Source organism: Arachis hypogaea, chromosome 3 (assembly GCF_003086295.3).
Source record: "Arachis hypogaea cultivar Tifrunner chromosome 3, arahy.Tifrunner.gnm2.J5K5, whole genome shotgun sequence".
NCBI lineage: Eukaryota > Viridiplantae > Streptophyta > Magnoliopsida > Fabales > Fabaceae > Arachis > Arachis hypogaea.
Genome location: NC_092038.1, coordinates 122,978,436 through 122,994,567, shown reverse-complemented (window position 1 = coordinate 122,994,567; position 16,132 = coordinate 122,978,436). Strand labels below are relative to the sequence as shown.

Genomic DNA, 16,132 nt, shown 5'->3' with positions numbered 1-16,132 from the left:
TAGAGGCAATAGTTTCAAGGACTCGAGAAGGAGAGTCAGAATTAAGAGCCACCTGGAATCCACTCGAGGCTTCAATTTGGTTTAATGGAGTAGAATGTTCAACATTTAAAACTTATGTTGGAGAATGATGAGCATGTTCCACTGTTAAATCAACTATTTGGGTCTCGATTGAAGTTGGAAGAGCTACCTGGAGGGGTTCAGTAGATTCAATGGTTTGAATTGATGAATGAGATGTTTACTGTCCTAAATCTTGTTGATGTTGCTGAGATGGTTGGTCAGGTACAAGAGTTGAAGTGATTGATTGAGCAGCAGTAACAGGCTGAAATATGACATATATCAGTTGAGGTTTATTCTGATTGACTCAATATATTTGAAAACAATATAATGTACCAGAACGGGTCTATTTCTTCGAATCAAAGAAGAGCCCGAATCCGAATTAATTGAATCATCCGACTTTGAGGATGCAGCAAAGAGATTTTGAATGGATGGCTCACTATCATCAGAAGAGCTCTCACTTAATGGTTGCAATTGTAACTGAAGAAAAGGTGAAATCAGGAGGATTGCAAGCAAATGTGATTCTTGAAGAGTTTGGTTTATACATACATACATACATACATACATACATACATACATACATACAAATAAAGAGTAATTACCCTTCTAGAAGTCCTCAAAGGAGTTTGTTAAGTTTTCTTTGACGGTTGTCGTGAAGAAGCTGTAGCCTCGGCTTTCCTTTTTGGATGCCTCTTGTGAGAACCTTTAGCAGCAGGGACCGCTTGGACAACAAAATTCTTGATCTTTTCTAAGGTACGACTGTACTTAGAATAGTAAGTAGTCCACCAATCGAAGCAAGATTTTGTAATGAATGAGCTTCGATCATAGACAAGATGATCATAGCCATCTTTTTGTTGTTGATTCTTCGAGAGGCAAACGTCAAGTTCTTTCTTCAAAGCCAAAGTGATATGGCAAACGGGTTTGCTGTTTCTGGGAAGTGGAGTCGGGATAGCTTGTGAGAAGTTTAGTTGTCTGACTGCATAGTGAGGGGCCATACAGAGTGGCTTTGAAATGTTCCTTTTTGTGTTGAGGTAGTGATGAGCGGATAATTTATACGCTTTTTGGCATTGATTTTAAGTACTTTTTAGTATGATCTAGTTACTTTTAGGGATGTTTTCATTAGTTTTTATGATAAATTCATATTTCTGGACTTTACTATGAGTTTTTGTGTTTTTCTATGATTTCAGGTAATTTGGCTGAAATTGAGGGACCTGAGCAAAACTCTGATAAGGAAGCTGACAAAGGACTGCTGATGTTGTTGGATTCTGACCTCCCTGCACTCAAAATAGATTTTCTGGAGCTACAAAACTCCAAATGGCGTGCTTTTAACGGCGTTGGAAAGTAGACATCCAGAGCTTTTCAGAAATATATAATAGTCCATACTTTATTCGTAATTAGACGACGTAAACTGGCGCTCAACACTAGTTCCATGCTGCATTCTGGAGTCAAACGCCAGAAACACGTCACGAACCAGAGTTGAACGCCCAAAACACGTTACAACTTGGCGTTCAACTCCAAGAGAAGCCTCAGCTCATGAATAGATCAAGCTCAGCCCAAGCACACACCAAGTGGGTCCCAGAAGTGAACTTATGCATCAATTACTTACTTCTGTAAACCCTAGTAGCTAGTTTAGTATAAATAGAACTTTTTACTAGTTTATTAGAAGTCTTGGACTATCTAGTTCTTTTGACCATTCGTTCTTTCATGGGGCTGGCTATTCGGCCATGCATGGACCTTCATCACTTATGTATTTTCAACGGTGGAGTTTCTACACACCATAGATTAAGGGTGTGGAGCTCAAGGGTGTGGAGCTCTGCTGTACCTCAAGTTTCAATGCAAGTACTACTATTTTCTATTCAATTCGACTTATTCTTATTCTAAGATATTCGTTGCACTTCAACATGATGAATGTGATGATCCGTGACACTCATCATCATTCTCACCTATGAACGCGTGACTGACAACCACTTCCATTCTACCTTAGACCGGGCGCATATCTCTTGGATTTCTTAATCAGAATCTTCGTGGTATAAGCTAGAATTGATGGCGGCATTCATGGAAATTCAGAAAGTCTAACCTTGTCTGTGGTATTCCGAGTAGGATTCCGGGATTGAATGACTGTGACGAGCTTCAAACTCGCGATTGTTGGGCGTTAGTGACAGACGCAAAAGGATCAAGGGATTCTATTCCGACATGATTGAGAACCGACAGATGATTAGTCGTGCTGTGACAGAGCAGTTGGACCATTTTCACTGAGAGGAAGGGATGTAGTCATTGACAACGGTGATGCCCTACATACAGCTTGCCATAGAAAGGAATGACAAAGATTGGATAAAAGCAGTAGGAAAGCAGAGATTCAGAAGGAACACAACATCTCCATGCACCTATCTGAAATTCCCACCATTGAATTATATGAGTAACTATTTTCTATTTATTTATTATTATTATTCGAAAAACCAATAATCTCTTAATATAGTTGAATCCGCTTGACTGGAATTTACAAGATGACCATAACTTGCTTCATACCAACAATCTCTGTGGGATCGACCCTTACTCACGTAAGTTATTACTTGGACGACCCAGTACACTTGCTGGTTAGTTGTGCGGAGTTGTGACAAAGTGTGATTTATGTTTGAGAGCACCAAGTCTTTGGAGCCATTGTTGATGATCACAATTTCGTCCACCAAGTTTTTGGCGCCGTTGCCGAGGATTGTTCGAGTTTGGACAACTAACGGTTCATCTTGTTGCTCAGATTAGGTAATTTTCTTTTTATTTTCTTTTCAAAAAAAAGTTTTCAAAAATCTTTCAAAAATTTGTCTTTATTTTCGTTTTTCTAAAGAATATTTTCGAAAAAAAAAATAATTAATAAAAAAAATCATAAAATCATAAAAACCAAAAATATTTTGTGTTCTTGTTTGAGTCTTGAGTCAATTTTTAAGTTTGGTGTCTATTGCATGTTCATCTTATTCTTGCATTTTTTTTTTCGAAAATTCATGCATTCATAGTGTTCTTCATGATCTTCAAGTTGTTCTTGGTAAGTCTTCTTGTTTGATCTTGATGTTTTCTTGTTTTGTATTGTTTGTTGTTTATCATATGCATTTTTCGTTTGTTAGAGTCCAAGCATTAAAGATTTCTAAGTTTGGTGTCTTGCATGTTTTCTTTGCATCAAAAATTTTTCAAAAATATGTTCTTGATGTTCATCATGATCTTTAAAGTGTTCTTGGTGTTCATCTTGACATTCATAGTGTTCTTGCATGCATCATGTGTTTTGATCCAAAATTTTCATATTTTGGGTCATTTTTGTGTCTTTCTTTCTCATCATTAAAAATTCAAAAATAAAAAAAATATCTTTTCCTTAATTTTCTCATAATTTTCGAAAATTTGAGTTGACTTAGTCAAAAAATTTTAAAATTAGTTGTTTCTTACAAGTCAAGTCAAATTTTCAATTTTAAAAACCCTATCTTTTCAAAACTTTTTCAAAAATCAAATCTTTTTCATTTTTATCTTATGATTTTCGAAAATTTAAAAATATTTTTCAAAAAATATTTTTCTTAATTTTATCTTTATTTTCGAAAATTATGCTAACAATTAATGTGATTGATTCAAAAATTTGAAGTTTGTTACTTTCTTGTTAAGAAAGGTTCAATCTTTAAATTCTAGAATCATATCTTTTAGTTTCTTGTTAGTCAAGTAATTAATTTTAATTTTAAAAATTAAATCTATCTTATCTTATCTTTTATATCATATCTTTTTCAAAATTTTATCTTTTTCAAAAATTTGATTTTAAAATATCTTTTCTAACTTCTTATCTTCTTATCATTTCAAATTTGATTTTCAAATCTTTTTCAAATAACTATTTGACTTTTTGTTTGTTTCTTATCTTTTTCAAAACCACCTAACAACTTTTCTCTCTCTAATTTTCGAAAATACCTCCCTCTTTTTCAAAAATTCTTTTTAATTAACTAATTGTTTTAAATTTTAATTTTAATTCTATCTCATCTTTAATTTTCGAAAATCATTAACTCTTTTTCAAAATTAATTTTCGAATTCTATCTCTCATCTTCTTCTATTTATTTATTCATTTACTAACACTTCTCTTCACCTCTCTTCATCTCCAATCACTGCCTCTATCCTTACCCTTGTGTTTGGATTCTCCTTTCTTTATTCCCTTCTTCTTCTACTAATAATAAGGATCCTCTTTACTGTGACATAGAGGATTCCTCTTCTTTTTCTGTTCTCTTCTCTTTCATATGAGCAGGAACAAGAAAAAAGGCACTCTTGTTGAAGCTGATCTTGAACTTGAAAGGACTCTGAAGAGGAAACTAAGAGAAGCTAAATTACAACAATCCAGAGGCAACCTTTCTGAAATTTTTGAACAAGAGAAGGAGATGGCAGCCGAACCCAACAACAATAATGTAAGGAGGATGCTTGGTGATTTTACTAAACCCACGTCCAAGTTTGATGGAAGAAGCATCTCAATTCCTGCCATTGGAGCAAACAATTTTGAGCTGAAACCTCAATTAGTTGCTCTAATGCAACAGAACTGCAAGTTTCATGGACTTCCATCTGAAGATCCTTACCAATTTTTAACTGAGTTCTTGCAGATTTGTGAGACTGTTAAGACGAATGGAGTAGATCCTGAAGTCTACAGGCTCATGCTTTTCCCTTTTGCTGTAAGAGACAGAGCTAGAACATGGTTGGACTCACAACCTAAAGATAGCCTGGACTCCTGGGATAAGCTGGTCACGGCCTTCTTGGATAAATTCTTTCCTCCTCAAAAGCTGAGCAAGCTTAGAGTGGATGTTTAGACCTTCAAGCAAAAAGATGGTGAATCCCTCTATGAAGCTTGGGAAAGATACAAGCAGATGACCAAAAAGTGTCCTTCTGACATGTTTTCAGAGTGGACCATATTAGATATATTCTAATATGGTCTATCTGAGTTTTCGAAGATGTCATTGGAGCACTCTGCAGGTGGATCCATTCACCTAAAGAAAACGCCTGCAGAAGCTTAGGAACTTATTGACATGGTTGCAAATAACTAATTCATGTATACTTCTGAGAGGAATTCCGTGAATAATGGGACGCCTCAGAGGAAGGGAGTTTTTGAAATTGATGCTCTGAATTTCATATTGGCTCAGAACAAAGTGTTGACTCAGAAAGTCAACATGATTTCTCAAAGTCTAAATGGATGGCAAAATGCATCCAATAGTACTAAAGAGGCATCTTCTGAAGAAGAAGCTTATGATCCTGAAAACCCTGCAATGGCAGAGGTAAATTACATGGGTGAAATTTATGGAAACACCTATAATTCATCATGGAGAAATCATCCGAATTTCTTATGGAAAGATCAACAAAAGCCTCAACAAGGCTTTAATAATGGTGGAAGAAATAGGCTCAGCAATATCAAGCCTTATCCATCATCTTCTCAGCAACAGACAGAGAATTATGAACAGAATACCTCTAACTTAGCAAACTTAGTCTTTGATCTGTCTAAGGCCACTTTAAGTTTCATGAATGAAACAAGGTCCTCCATCAGAAATCTGGAGGCACAAGTGGGCCAGCTGAGTAAAAAAATCACTGAAACCCCTCCTAGTACTCTCCCAAGCAATACTGAAGAAAATCCAAAAAGAGAGTGCAAGGCCATTGATATAATCAATATGGCCGAATGCAAGGAGGAGGGAGAGGACGCGAATCCCAATGAGGAAGATCTCATGGGACGTCTCTCAAGCAGGAAGGAGTTCCCTATTGAGGATCCAAAGGAATCTGAGGCTCATATAGAGACCATAGAGATTGCATTAAATATTCTTTTGCCATTCATGAGCTCTGAAGATTACTCTTCCTCTGAAGAGGATGAAGATATAACTGGAGAGCAAGTTGCTCAATATCTAGGAGCCATCATGAAGCTGAATGCCAAGTTATTTGGTAATGAGACTTGGGAAGGTGAACCTCCCTTGCTCATTAGTGAACTTGATACATGGGTTCAGCAAACTTTACCTCAAAAGAAACAAGATCCTGGGAAATTCTTAATACCCTGTACCATAGGCACCATGACCTTTGAAAAAGCTCTGTGTGACCTAGGGTCAGGTATAAATCTTATGCCACTCTCTGTAATGGAGAAGCTGGGGATTATTGAGGTACAGCCTACCTTATTCTCATTACAATTGACAGACAAGTCAGTAAGACAAGCTTATGGATTAGTAGAGAACATGTTGGTAAAGGTTAAAGGCCTTTACATTCCTGCTGATTTCATAATCTTAGACACTAGGAAGGAGGAGGATGAATGCATCATCCTTGGAAGACCTTTCCTAGCCACAGCAGAAGCTGTGATAGATGTTAACAGAGGAGAATTAGTCCTTCAATTGAATGGGTATTACCTTGTATTTAAGGCACACGGCTATCCTTCTGTAACAAGGGAGAGTAAGTATGCAGAGCTTCTCTCAGTATAGAGTCAAACAAAGCCCACACAATCAAACTCTAAGTTTGGTGTTGGGAGGCCACAACCAAACTCTAAGTTTGGTGTTGAATCCCCATAACCAAACTCTAAGTTTGGTGTTGGGACTATACAACATTGACCTGATCACCTGTGAGGCTCCATGAGAGCTCATTGTCAAGCTATTGACATTAAAGAAGCGCTTATTGGGAGGCAACCTAATTTTTATTTATCTAATTTTATTTTTTATTTTATTGTTCTTTTATGTTTTATTAGGTACATGATCATGTGGAGTCACAAAAAAAATATTAAAATTAAAAATAGAATCAAAAACAGCAGAAGAAAAATACACCCTGGAGGAAGGATTTACTGGCGTTTAAACGCCAGTAAGGAGCATTTGGCTGGCGTTCAATGCCAGAACAGAGCATGAATCTGGTGCTGAACACCAGAAACAAGCAACATCTCGGAGTTCAAATGCCAGGAATGCACCCTAAGGAGAGCTGGCACTAAACGCCAGAAACAAGCATGGAACTGGCGTTCAACGCCAGAAACGTGCTACACATGGGCGTTGAGCGCCCAGAACATGCATCACTTCGGCGTTTAAACGCCAGAATTGCATGGAAAGGCATTTTACATGCCTAATTGGTGCAGGGATGTAAATCCTTGACACCTCAGGATCTGTGGACCCCACAAGATCATCTCAGGATCTGTGGACCCCACAGGATCCCCACTTACCATATTCTTCCCTCTTCTCAACATTCATCCTCTCTTTCCAATAAACACTCTTCCCCAAAACCCTTCACCAATCACCTTAATCTCTCTTCTCAATCACCCTCCTTCACCACTCACACACATCCACTCTTTCCCATAAACCCCACCTACCTTCAAATTCAAAATCTCTTTCCCACCCAAACCCACCCTAAATGGCTGAACCTACTCCCTCTCCTCTCCCTATATAAACCCCTCCATTCTCCTTAATTTTCACACCACATAACCCCCTCTTCTACACCTTGGCCAATTATACCTCCCCTACTCTCCTCCATATTTTCTCTTCTTCCTCTTCTCTTCTTTCATCTCTTGCTCGAGGGCAAGCAATATTCTAAGTTTGGTGTGGTAAAAGCATAGATTTTTTATTTTTCCATAACCATTGATGGCACCTAAGGCCAGAGAATCCTCTAGAAAAGGGAAAGGGAAGACAAAAGCTTCCACCTCCGAGTCATGGGAGATGGAAAGATTTATCTCCAAAGCCCATCAAGACCACTTTTATGATGTTGTGGCCAAGAAGAAGGTGATCCCCGAGGTCCCTTTGAAGCTCAAGAAAAATGAGTATCCGAAGATCCGACATAAGGTCCAAAGAAGAGGTTGGGAAGTTCTAACCAACCCCATCCAACAAGTCAAAATCTTAATGGTTCAAGAGTTCTATGCCAAATAGGAACCATGATCAAAGTAAGAACCCGAACCCAAAGAATTATCTTACAATGGTTCGGGGGAAATACTTAGATTTTAGTCTGAAAAATATGAGGTTGGCGTTCAACTTGCCCATGATGCAAGGAGATGCACGCCCCTACACTAGAAGGGTCAACTTTAATCAAAGGTTGGACCAAGTCCTTATGGACATATGTGTGGAAGGAGCTCAATGGAAAAGAGATTCCAAAGGCAAGCCGGTTCAACTAAGAAGACTGGACCTCAAGCCTGTGGCTAGAGGATGGTTGGAGTTCATCCAACGCTTCCTCATCCCCACTAGCAATCGATCTGAAGTTACTGTGGATCGGGCCATCATGATTCATAGCATCATGAATGGAGAGGAAGTAGAAGTTCATGAAGTCATCTCCCATGAATTCTACAAAATAGCCGATAAGCCCTCTACTTTGGCAAGGCTAGCTTTTCCTCATCTTATTTGCCATCTATGTTACTCAGCTGGAGTTATCATAGAAGGAGACATCCTCATTGAGGAGGACAAGCCCATCACTAAGAAAAGGATGGAGCAAATAAGAGAGCCCACTCATGAAACCCAAGAGATGCATGAGGAAGCTCATCACCAAGAAATCCCGGAGATGCCTCAAGGGATGCACTTTCCTCCCAACAACTATTGGGAACAACTCAACACTTCCTTAGAAGATTTGAGTTACAATGTGGATCAATTAAGGGTGGAACATCAAGAGCACTCCATCATTCTTCATGAAATTAGAGAAGATCAAAGAGCAATGAGAGAGGAGCAACAAAGGCAAGGAAGGGACATAGAAGAGCTTAAGGACATCATTGGTCCTTCAAGAAGAAGATGCCACTAAGGTGGATTCATTCCTTGTTCTTATTTTTTCTGTTTTTCATTTTTATCAATGTTTTGTGTCTCTACTTCATGATCATTAGTATGTAGTAACTATGTCTTAAAGCTATGAATAAATTCCATAAATCCTTCACCTCTCTTAAATGAAAAATGTTTTTAATTCAAAAGAACAAGAAGTACATAAATTTCGAAAATTGTCCTTGAAATTAGTTTAATTATATTGATGTGGTGACAATACTTTTTGTTTTCTGAATGAATGCTTAAACAGTGCATATTTTTTATCTTGTTGTTTATGAATGTTAAAATTGTTGGCTCTTGAAAGAATGATGAAAAAGAGAAATGTTATTGATGATCTGAAAAATTATAAAATTAATTCTTGAAGCAAGAAAAAGCAGTGAATAGCAAAAGCTTGCGAAAAAAAATTAGAAAGAAAAAAAAGCAAGCATAAAAAGCCAATAGCCCTTAAAACCAAAAGGCAAGGGTAAAAAAAGGATCCAAGGCTATGAGCATCAATGGATAGGAGGGCCCAAGGATATAAAATCCAGGCCTAAGCGGCTAAATCAAGCTGTCCCTAACCATGTGCTTGTGGCATGCAGGTCCAAGTGAAAAGCTTGAGACTGAGTGGTTAAAGTCGTGATCCAAAGCAAAAAGAGTATGCTTAAGAGCTCTGGACACCTCTAACTGGGGACTTTACCAAAGCTGAGTCACAATCTAAAAAGGTTCACCCAGTCATGTGTCTGTGGCATTCATGTATCCGGTGGTAATACTGGAAAACAAAATGCTTAGGGCCACGGCCAAGACTCATAAAAGTAGATGTGTTCAAGAATCAACAAACTTAACTAGGAAAATCAATAACACTATCTGAAATTCTAAGTTCCTATAGAAGCCAATCATTCTAAACTTCAAAGGAAAAAGTGAGATGCCAAAACTGTTCAGAAGCAAAAAGCTACAAGTCCCGCTCATCTAATTAGAATTAATATTCATTGATATTTTGAGATTTATAGTATATTCTGTTCTTTTTATCCTAATTGATTTTCAGTTGCTTGGGGACAAGCAACAATTTAAGTTTGGTGTTGTGATGAGCGGATAATTTATACGCTTTTTGGCATTATTTTTAGGTAGTTTTTAGTATGATCTAGTTACTTTTAGGGATGTTTTCATTAGTTTTTATGCTAAATTCACATTTCTGGACTTTACTATGAGTTTGTGTGTTTTTCTGTGATTTCAGGCAATTTCTGGCTGAAATTGAGGGACCTGAGCAAAACTCTGATAAGGAAACTCACAAAAGACTGCTGATGCTGTTGGATTCTGATCTCTCTGCACTCGAAATGTATTTTCTGGAGCTACAGAACTCTAAATGGCGCGCTCTCAATGACGTTGGAAAGTAGACATTCAGAGCTTTCCAGAAATATATAATAGTCCATACTTTATTCGTAATTAGACGACGTAAACTGGCGCTCAACGCCAGTTCCTTGCTGCATTCTGGAGTCAAACGTCAGAAACACGTCACGAACCAGAGTTGAACGCCCAAAACACATTACAACTTGGCGTTCAACTCCAAGAGAAGCCTCAACTCGTGGATAGATCAAGCTCAGCCCAAGCACACACCAAGTGGGCCCCGGAAGTGAATTTATGCATCAATTACTTACTTCTGTAAACCCTAGTAGCTAGTTTAGTATAAATAGAACTTTTTACTAGTTTATTATAAGTCTTGGACTATCTAGTTCTTTTGACCAATTCGGTCTTTCATGGGGGCTAGCCATTCGGCCATGCCTGGACCTTCATCACTTATGTATTTTCAACGGTGGAATTTCTACACACCATAGATTAAGGGTGTGGAGCTCTGCTGTACCTCAAGTTTCAATGCAAGTACTACTATTTTCTATTCAATTCGACTTATTCTTATTCTAAGATATTCGTTGCACTTCAACATGATGAATGTGATGATCCGTGACACTCATCATCATTCTCACCTATGAACGCGTGACTGACAACCACTTCCATTCTACCTTAGACCGGGCGCATATCTCTTGGATTTCTTAATCAGAATCTTCGTGGTATAAGCTAGAATTGATGGCGGCATTCATGGAAATTCAGAAAGTCTAACCTTGTCTGTGGTATTCCGAGTAGGATTCCGGGATTGAATGACTGTGACGAGCTTCAAACTCGCGATTGTTGGGCGTTAGTGACAGACGCAAAAGGATCAAGGGATTCTATTCCGACATGATTGAGAACCGACAGATGATTAGTCGTGCTGTGACAGAGCAGTTGGACCATTTTCACTGAGAGGAAGGGATGTAGTCATTGACAACGGTGATGCCCTACATACAGCTTGCCATAGAAAGGAATGACAAAGATTGGATAAAAGCAGTAGGAAAGCAGAGATTCAGAAGGAATACAGCATCTCCATGCACCTATCTAAAATTCCCACCATTGAATTATATGAGTAACTATTTTCTATTTATTTATTATTATTATTCGAAAAACCAATAATCTCTTAATATAGTTGAATCCGCCTGACTAGGATTTACAAGATGACCATAGCTTGCTTCATACCAACAATTTCTGTGGGATCGACCCTTACTCACGTAAGGAATTACTTGGACGACCCGGTACACTTGCTGGTTAGTTGTGCGGAGTTGTGACAAAGTGTGATTTATGTTTGAGAGCACCAAGTCTTTAGAGCCATTGTTGATGATCACAATTTCGTCCACCAGGTAGCCCTATTCGAATCACTTGAATAGCTAGTAGATTTGCCCACTCCTATTGGCAAGTTCGCTCCCTTCGATGTCATTGGGGAAGAGGAGACGTTCGATCTAGGCAAGGCCACAATTTCGACGCAAAAAAGGGGGTGAAATTGAGGTCCTCATTGTGAAAATTTTTATAGGAGTGAAAAAGGGAAAAAACAGCCCAAAATCGATCTTCATTCGATTAAGCTTCTGAAAAATTTGATTTGAAATTAGCTAACCGAAAGCCTTCGATATGCTGTTTGGAGAAGGCAGAGAGGGCCTCCTGTACTTATCAAGTAATTGTTTCGAAGACAATTGACAAATTGGCCAAGTTCTTCGAAAATATGCCCTAGAAGTAGCTTGGCCAAGTTGAGGTTGTTTCCTTCATGAAGGAGAGCAGCAAGAGGAAGGAAAAGCTTCTGCATTTGACCACTTCGGGAGCAGAAAATAGTTACGTTTAACCAATAGAACAAAAAGGCCACATGTTCATCATCTGTAACGGGGGTACCCTCTGCGCCCATGTGATGAGCAATGAAGTCATTGTAGGAAGTCGTAGGAACAATGTTGTACTAGTGCTTAGGCTGCATATCAGAAGTAAAATCTGCAGGGCTAATCGGGAGTCCTGTAATAGCAGCTACATCTAAAAGTGACATGTCAATCATCCCACAAAGAATGTGAAAATTATTGGTAGTCATGTTCCAGAAAAAAGTTACGGGTCCAATTATCCAAGGGAATGTCGAAGCAGAAAAATGAGAAAGTCTCAGAAGATCTTGAATCCCGAGAGCCCCCCAAGCGGCGTTCTTTGATGGTGCAAGATGCTCATGCCAGGCTGTGAAATCAGTTCCACGAGGGGTGATTTTTGGGTTATTCCTAGGGATTTTGTTTGGTAAAGAAAGAGATGTCAAGGTCTTGATTAATCAACAAGTCTTCCCCTTGAGCATTGGGGAAGAAAGGGAGTTTTTTGTTTGTCCTTTCTAAATTCTCAATGGGACCAACAAAACAATGGGTATCTTCACCCACAGTAAAGGGAATGAGGATCCTGGAGTCATCAAATTGAAGTTGTGAGTCATCAATGACTTCATCATTTTACCTGGTTTAGCATATGTAAGGCGGGAGGAGTTGGTGGTTGCACCATAGGATGTTTGTCCTTGTCCTGAGCAGCAACATGAGATGAAGAAGCAGCTATTGATGAGCAAAGAAAAACGAAGGATGAAGAATAGAGGTTATACAAGAAGGGGAAATGCAAGAGAAGTTGAGAGAATAAGAATTCAAAAAAGTTGAGCAAAGATGGAAGTGTTGAATTTAAAGGAAGTTTTGGTTTAGCCATTATTACAGAAGGAAATTCAAAGAGAAAGAAGGTAACTTTGCGAAGAAGGCGAAGTGGTGGAGAGAGAAAAAGTGTGGATCGTGGGAGACGTATCAAACGGGTCAAAATTAATGGAGAAGGTAAATGGCAATTATGATCAGTTAAAGTGGTTGAAGACTAGATTAGGATTAAGTGTTTCATCGTCCAAGAAATGACTTCGAAAGCAAATACCTTATTCCTAGGGGGCAATTTGTTGATTGAAATATTTACTTTCAAAAGATTAAGCTGATTCGAAATGTTAGTAAAGTGTCGAAAGGGAAGCAGAGGCCGAGAGATACACGTGCAAGTGTTAAGTAAAAATTATTTGACACAGACTCGATTTCAACACTTTGATGAATCGAACAGTTATTCAAAATGGAGAATCGAGCGGTTTCTCGAATGAAGAATCGGACGGTTACTCGAGTGGGAATTTTGAAGGCTTTCTCTGAGTTAGGAATTTGTTGGTAACGCTCATGGGCAAAAGTGCGGGAACAGTTACCTAGGAATTCGCATACAAGACAACATCATGCAATTAATGGTCGGTTATGGAAGTGAGTTATAAATATTAGTGAGTCTTAGGAAATAGGGGTTGGAACTTTGCTTCAGAAATTACTCATGGATACTCATATTCCAAAGACTTTCTGAGTCTGCTTCGAGTTAATTATATGTAGGGTTCCTTCCACATGTCTTTATCTTCCATTTATCTTTTCTGCAATCTTTACCTTTCTTGCAAATTTATCTTTCAAGTAACATTTACTTTCCCTGTTCAAATTTAAGTTTCGAAATCTTTACTTTTTGTATCAAAAGTCCTTTGATCCAATCCAAGGCGTTTTACTACTTTGTTTAAATTCAATGCAAACAATTTTGATTCCAGTGAGTTTTATTTTTAGAATCCTTTATTTTATATTTTTTTAGTCCTTTACACTTTTTAAACTCATTTCCTATCTTAATGCTCGTCTAATTCGAGGACCTATGACACATTTATAAAAAATATTGATATCTACAAAAGAGGAGTAGGTTTCGCTCTCAAACCATTAGAATCGAACCACCATCGATTTGCTAAAAATCGACAAAATACCGTAAAAAAGCATATGGAAAAATTCAAAGATGAAATAAGAATTTAATTTTCTCATAAATCTTCAATTAGAGTAAGCCAGTCACAAAACTACGGGTGGATTTGGTAAAGTTTAGTAGAGAAGTGCTGAAGTGTCTGCACTTTTTAAAAACATAAACACTTTACTTTGTGTTGATAAATCAAAATATCATATATTTGTGCTTTTAGCTTTTGAAAACTTCTTATAAAGATACTTTTCAAAACTAACTGTTTTTTTTTTAAATTAAAAAAATATAACCTTATATATTAACAAGTGTTTAGATTTATTCTTTTGTTATTATATTGATATTTATGTCTATTAAAGTCATTTTAAATTTTACAAAACAAATTTTACCAAAACACAATTGTTGTAATTTGTACTTATTTTTAAAGGCTCTTTTATTCGATTTAGCAAATATAACTGCTACAAAAGCCATTACTTTTGAAAACCATAAGGTTTTCCAAACCACCCTAAGTGAAATCTTTTGAGAATATAATAATTTAACATCACAGATAAATGAATAATTATACATTGTATAATCAAACCTTAACACCAAGCATAGGCTAAGCTTTCAAAGATAACAAGTTATAAATATGATAAAGTACACCAACCTCCCTTGAATTTTAGGTGAAATTACACATAGCACCCCATGAATTATATGTTGACAATGACAACCCCAGATCCGGTGAGAGGTCAGTATCCATTTTAGAAAAATATAGTTACCAGATATAACTTGAATCTTAGAAGAGTTCTGTAAAGACTTTTAGAAATAAAGACGTATGTGTAATGTCCCTTAACATCAGAGGCTCAGAGGAGGTTAATGTAATTTTACCAATCACACCAAATCAACAAAGCTTAAACATTTATACAAGTTACAAAGTTAGCAAGGCTAGAGTTGTCTATTGCAGGCTAGAGCAATTCTTGATTGGATATAACTACAAACTTCTCCAGAATCCGCATACTTCAGTTCTGAGTTGAGATTCTTCAATTTGAGCATAAGATGAATCTTAGTTCTGGAAATGAGTAAGTCAACTGGATTGATTTAGAATCAAAGAAAGCAGTTATAAATCCTTAACTTTTTTCAGTTATAAATTCAAATATTTTGTTTGTCACAGTTATGGTTATATCAGATTCAGTATATGAACAAATTAAATTAAGTTTTGATTAACTCTTCAGTAAAGTATTCTTGGACAAATCTTGGACATGAACTACTAAATAATGATAGTAATAAAAGATGTTTTCAGACCAGAATAAATTCTTAATACCTTACAGGATCACCATGCAGTCATTGTACAAAAAGACAGTTTGAAAGACATCATCAAATTCGTAAAGTAACTTACAACACCAAATGAAACTCTTACCCAGATTATGAAAAATAAGGGCAGCACAACTGCACAAGCAGCTCAAAATGATCATCACTCGTCATCATCTGAAATGTCAATTACTATTGGTTCCTCAGTTTTTCCATTGTTATGACCAAAAACCTCAAGTGGTTCTTTCTTCACATGCACCTCAGAATAAACTTGAACAGGGTGTTCTTCAGAAGATGGATGCTTTCTCTTCTGACCAGCCTGCTCCTGATAGTTGCTCATCGTTGGTACCTCCCCAATGCTCATGTTAGCCATTTTTTTTCTTTGTACTGCATAAAATAACCATTTCTATTCAAAATGAAATACATCCAACCATTTGAGTAATACTCCATTCAGTTCTAGTAATTGTAAGCTTGTGTCATCAAACCCCAACTTAAGCAAATTCACTTTGAAGTATTCAATATTTTACTTTGTATTCAATTTGCTCCAAATTAAATAATTAATCCCAGTGGGATTAATTTTCTAAAAAAAAAGTAGCCATAAAATAACTCATTTTTGTGTATTCACTTGAAACTCTTCATGGTATCATCATAGCATAAAATGTGGCTCCCACTACTCACTTTAGAGAGGATGAAAGGGTTTGAGAGAGACAGCATATTCGGCAGCTCTGCTTCCAGATTCTCCAGGCTGGCTACCGTACGCCTCAGTGCTTCGCTCATCTTTCAGTACGCCCTCACCCACACTTTCGCTTCCCCTCGCCATTTTCTGTCTGTCTCAGTCTGACGGGAAGTAGAAATTTTGGTGACTCACAAGGAGACGCGCACACCAATTTAAGGTTTTAAAAACCGGATGGATCATTAAACCGCTCTAGTCACTGGTTCATTGA

General features: G+C 37.4%; 1 long non-coding RNA gene and 1 other non-coding gene across 2 annotated transcripts; both read right to left on the bottom strand.

Moving 5' to 3' along the window:
• Nucleotides 1–4,841: 4,841 nt before the first annotated feature.
• LOC112793792 (small nucleolar RNA R71) lies at nt 4,842–4,945 on the bottom strand. Its single transcript, XR_003198486.1, has one exon. It is a non-coding gene; the product is annotated as a small nucleolar RNA R71 (small nucleolar RNA).
• Nucleotides 4,946–14,669: 9,724 nt separating this feature from the next.
• LOC140182758 (uncharacterized) lies at nt 14,670–15,755 on the bottom strand. The gene is made up of 2 exons (XR_011878856.1): nt 15,298–15,755; nt 14,670–14,949 (listed from the first exon to the last, which is right to left on the bottom strand). It is a non-coding gene; the product is annotated as an uncharacterized lncRNA (long non-coding RNA).
• Nucleotides 15,756–16,132: the final 377 nt, after the last annotated feature.